The 5,437-nt window shown below is 46.7% G+C and overlaps 1 protein-coding gene across 1 annotated transcript in view; it reads left to right on the top strand.

Annotated features, from left to right (window-relative positions):
* Positions 1-4,913: 4,913 nt before the first annotated feature.
* CAPRIN1 (cell cycle associated protein 1) overlaps positions 4,914-5,437 on the top strand; it is a 49,182-nt gene continuing 48,658 nt past the window's right edge. The window contains exon 1 of the mRNA XM_011936395.1: positions 4,914-5,173. The gene's annotated coding sequence lies outside the window, so the exon portion shown is untranslated. The remainder of the gene's footprint in view (positions 5,174-5,437) is intronic.

Raw genomic sequence — 5,437 nt, forward strand, 5'->3', positions numbered from 1 at the left:
GTCTCGGCCTCCCAAAGTGCTGGGATTACAGGCTTGAGCCACCGCGTCCGGCCTATTTTTGCTTTTAAAAAATTTTTATTTTTAGCTCAGGCACAGTGGCTCGGGCCTGTAATCCCAGCACTTTGGGAGGCCAAGGCAGGTGGACTGCCTGAGCTCAGGAGTTCAAGACCACCCTGGCCAACATAGTGAAATCCTGCCTCTACCAAAAATACAAAAATTAGCCAGGCATGATGGCGGACACCTGTAATCCCAGCTACTCAGGAGGCTGAGGCAGGAGAACAGCTTGAATTCGGGAGGTGGAGATTGCAGTGAGCCGAGATCTTGCCACTGTACTCCAGCCTGGGTGATAGAATGAAACTCCATCTCAAAAAAAAAAAATAAGTAAAATAAAATAAAAATAACATTTTTATTTTTATTTTTTAGATTCTGGGTTTCACTCTGTTGCCCAGGCTGGAGTGTAGTGACATGATCATAGCTCACTGCAGCCTCGAACTCCTGGGCTCAACTAATGCTCTCACCTCAGCCTCCCAAGTAGCTGGGATAACAAGCACATACCACTGTTTTTGCTTTTACGAGTCAAGTGTGTAGCTTCTAAGAGTGTTCAATAACAAACAACAGTATTTCGTGAAATCTTGAAATAACTATTCTGAACATATTGTACCTCTACAAAACATGAAGTTCTATTTCTTTTCTTTTTTTTTTTTTGAGACAGAGTCTCGCTCTGTTGCTCAGACTGGAGTGCAGTGGCACGATCTCGGCTCACTGCAAGCTCCGCCTCCCAGGTTCATGCCATTCTCCTGCCTCATCCTCCCAAGTAGCTGGGACTAAAGGCACCCGCCACCATGCCTGGCTAGTTTTTTTGTATTTTTAGTAGAGATGGGGTTTCACTGTGTTAGCCAGGATGGTCTCCATCTCCTGACCTCGTGATCCGCCTGCCTTGGCCTCCCAAAGTACTGGGATTACAGGCATGAGCCACCGCGCCGGGCATGAAGTTCTATTTCTAAGCATAATATTACAAGTAAGAAAAGGTGGATATAGGAAAGTATAAGCAGAAAAGGATGTTATCTCAGCTGATGACCACAGTGTAAGAATTCAGAAACAGTATGGACCAATAGTAATAATAATATTATAAACGCACTGAAATGTTAATGCAGTAGGCAATACTTAGTAACAAAATAGTTGTGCTGGGCATGCTATTGCTTATGAGGATCCAGAGATGAAAAAATGACTGCTCTTTTTCTTTGAAAAGCTTAGAGTTTAGTGGTGGTTTATGGACACATAGACAAACAATCATTGATTGACTTATAATAAAAAAGACTGCACTGGAAAAATTATGATAGAAATGTCTATTACTGACTTGTAAAATGATTGAAAATCAAATTTAAAAGACTTTAAGAGCCTTAGCTATGTGAGCAGTGTAGTTCACACTCTGGTCAGGTTTCTGTCAACCTGAAGCAAAGAGGCAGTTCATGTAATTTAGATGAAGAGTCCCCTCTTTTGCTACAAATAAGCTTAGCATTAGCTTATTGGATGATTCAAGCTGAAGCAGTTGAATTAGTTTGCTAAAATGATCAGGATAGTTTAATTATTCACTTCGACTGTGGAGACTTCAAAGTGCTGGGGTCTAATGAATGGAACAAGCAAATGACAGCTTGAAAGATTTGCGTTATTGAAATATATTATGCATATTGTTGTATTTACTTTATGTTAATGTATTTAATATTGGCATATATTAAAGTATACCAAGGTTTTTAAATTTATAAACCATTTATAAACATATTCTGCTCTTCCACTGTGTTTTCCGGGAACTCTTTTTTTTTTTGAGACAGAGTCTCGCTCTGTCGCCCAGGCTGGAGTGCTCCGGGAACTCTTTATTTCTTCTATGATACAATGACCTCAAGCTACTGCATAGCTCTGTACTAGAAAAAAGGGTTTAAAAAATGAGTATTTAAAATTCACATAAACATAGCTTCAGTCCTCTTTTGGTCAAGCAGGAAATAGACAAATTTGAATGACTGAGACCTTGGCATTGAGCTGGGCAGGAAGTCAGCTTTAGGACACAGCTTTGCCTTAAATTTATTGGTCTTTCTGGACTTGCTGACCTGAACAGACAACCGCAGAATGTCAGAACACCAGTGAAACGGGATTGGGATGACATAGGAAGTGAAAGCGTGACAGCTACATATATTCACCAAATATTTCTGGTTCACCTGCTTGCTACCTGGCATCTGATAGAATACCATCTCTTGACTCGCTTATGGTTGGATAGGGTCATGTGACTTTCTGGCCAATGAATTTAAGCAGATGTGATGCATATCTACCTGTCTAAAGCATTTAATTGACTGAGATATTACTGAGTTCTCTTGTGGTACAGTGATCAGCAACACTTGAGATATGGCATCAGCATGAATCTACTGAGTGACTACTATGAGCAGGGCATTCTGTTGAACTGTGACAGATGTGTACCATTTGTAGTTGTTTTTTTTTTTGTTTTTTTTGAGACAGCCTCGCTCTGTTGTCCAAGCTGGAATGCAGTGGCATGATCTTGGCTCACTGCAGCCTCTGCCTCCCGGGTTCTCATGCCTCAACCTCCTGAGTAGCTGTAATTATAGGCATGCGCCACCACACCCAGCACATTTTTTTGTATTTTTAGTACAGACAGGATTTGCCATGTTGGCCAGGTTGGTTTCGAACTCCTGACCTCAAGTGATCTGCCAGCCTTGGCTTTCCAAAGTGCTGGAATTACAGGCGTGAGCCCCTTCACCTGGTCCCATTTGTAGTTTTAAACCAGGGATTGGCAAACACTTTTTTTGTAAAGGAAGAGATAGTATTCTAGGTTTTGCACACCTGTCTGTTGCACACCCAACTACTCAACTCTGCCTTGCTATGGCAGAAAGGCAGTCATAGAATGGATGTAGATGGATGTGGATGTGTCCCAGTAAAACTTTAGACGTTGGTCAGGTTCTGAGGAATAAAGCAGTGATTTTTGAAACTTAAATGTACACACAAATCTCCTGAAGATCATGTTAAAATGCAGATTTAGTTAAGTCTGCTATGGAGTCCAAGATACTAGTGACAGTGGTAGTGAGAGAGGTTGGGCTGAATAAACTTTGAGCTGCAAGGAGCTAAAGGATTATCATCTCCCTTTCTAGCCTCTAGGCCTGGCATAATTGCTCAGCATGGTTTAGGTGACTAAATTTTGAAACTAGGACTCCCCACCGAATGCAGCAAAAGCCAAAGTCCTTACTACGGTCTTTCAGGCCCTACAAGACCAGCCCCCCTCCCCCCCCCTTTTTTTTTGAGACGGAGTCTCGCTCTGTCGCCTAGGCTGGAGTGCAGTGGCGCGATCTCCGCTCACTGCAAGCTCCGCGGCCTCCCGGGTTCACGCCATTCTCCTGCCTCAGCCTCCCTAGAAGATGGGACTACAGGCGCCCACCACCACGCCCGGCTAATTTTTTTGTATTTTCAGTAGAGATGGGGTTTCACCGTGTTCGCCAGGATGGTCTCGATCTCCTCACCTCGTGATCTGCCCGCCTCGGCCTCCCAAAGTGCTGGGATTACAGGCATGAGCCACCGCGCCGGGCCAACCAGCCCCCTTTTATATATTTGACCTCATCTCCTACTCTCTGCTCTTGCCACTATGGCTTCCATGCTGTTCCTTGAACCCAGCAAGCATACGCCTTCTTAGATCTTAGTACTTGGTGTTTCCTCTACCTGAAAAATTTTTCCTCCAAGGTAGCTGCTTAGCCTTCTTCCTCACTTCCTTCAGTACTAGCTCAAATGTCAGTAAGGCTTTCCCTGACCACCGTTTTTTCTTTTCTCTACCATTCACTATCTGCCATATCTTGTCTTCCCCTTACTTAGAATGTAAGCTCCATGTAAATATGTTTTGCTCATAATCCCTAGCACTTAAGAGTTCCCAGCACACAATAAGGTGCACAATAAATACTCCAATGAATATATAACAGACTTTGCAGCTAACCAGGATATCTTGAGGTTGGAGGCTGCTGTTGTTTCTCCAGGCTCCCTCAGGATGCAGTTGCCAGCCAGCGTTACTCATTTTATTCCCTAGGCAACAGTGGGCTTGGTAGAACTCTCTTCTAAATCTCTTTTTCATAGAATTTAAATTATAAATTGGTCATTTACTGTTGTCGCACAATATTGCGTTGCTGAATTTTCCACTGATTATATTCATTTTATTTCCTTCCAGAACTTGGTTTCTTGTTTCTCTGCTCACTGTCCACACCCATTCCACTCCAAGGCTGGAATAATTCTCTTGGAAAAAAAAAGTAATCGTTTTCTTTGTATTTCATTGAACATTCTCTTTACAGTGTTAGGTAAACCTGAAACAAAAGGAAACAAAAGTCTAATAATTCATAATACTCAGGCCTACTGGATATATATCATAGGGTAGCTGAAGATTCTGAGGCCAGCGCTTTAGATTTAAAAAGCCACCAACCATGACCGTGTCCGACACGTTCTACAGAGAACTCCTAGGTTACTGGGTGATTGTTTGGTGGGGAAGCGGCGAGTTGCCTTTTTTTCAAAAGACGTTATGGGTTATAGGAGTTTGCTCGCTCTGCATACAGAAGGAATTCTAGAAGCTGGGATTGCACCACCCACCCTACGCACCCCTTACTTGCAGAAACCTTTGCCCCCCAACCCCCACCCCCACCAAATAAGGGCTCTTCAAGGGGCAGTTGCCAGCTCCAGAGCCAGCTGCTTTGACACCTATTGTCCCCGCTTGGGCGTCAAACGATTTCGCCTGAAGGACCCTAGCGTTGATTGCTCTCAAAACTCAAGGCGCCTTTCCTTCGGCCTTGGCAGGGCCATCCCCACCTGCGTCCAGGAGGCGCCCCACAGCGCAGCGGCCGGGGGACAGCGGAGAGGTTAGAGGGCTGCCTCTTCCGGGCAGGCGTTCGCGCCGGGCAGCCCGAGCGGCCGCGAAGGCCCCCACTCTCCACTTCTCCCGCCCCCCGCGCCCCAGAGGGCTGCTGGCTGGCTAAGTCCCTCCCGCTCCCGGCTCTCGCCTCACTAGGAGCGGCTCTCGGTGCAGCGGGACAGGGCGAAGCGGCCTGCGCCCACGGAGCGCGCGACACTGCTCGGAAGGCACTGCCACCCTTGCCCCCTCAGCTGCCCAATCGTGATCTCCAGCGGCCTCCGCGCGCGCACGGTGAGCGCCACCCGGGACCGAGCCGCTGCAAGGGAAGAGGGCCGCTGCGCCCTAGTGTCCTTTATCTCCGGACCCGCTGGAGCTTCCAAGGGGCTTGCCCCCAAGTCCCCCCACCCCACCCCGGCCATTTCCCATGCCCTTCTTTGCCCCCAAGCTCCGGCCTCTCTCCTTCCTCCCTTCCCTGGAAGCCGGCGAAAGCCGGCCCTCCCAGCTGGGGACCGTTGCACTGGCCGTTGGCGGCCGGCGCGGCGATGCCCCGCCCCC

Source organism: Colobus angolensis, unplaced genomic scaffold (genome assembly GCF_000951035.1).
Source record: "Colobus angolensis palliatus isolate OR3802 unplaced genomic scaffold, Cang.pa_1.0 Scaffold152, whole genome shotgun sequence".
Lineage (NCBI taxonomy): Eukaryota > Metazoa > Chordata > Mammalia > Primates > Cercopithecidae > Colobus > Colobus angolensis.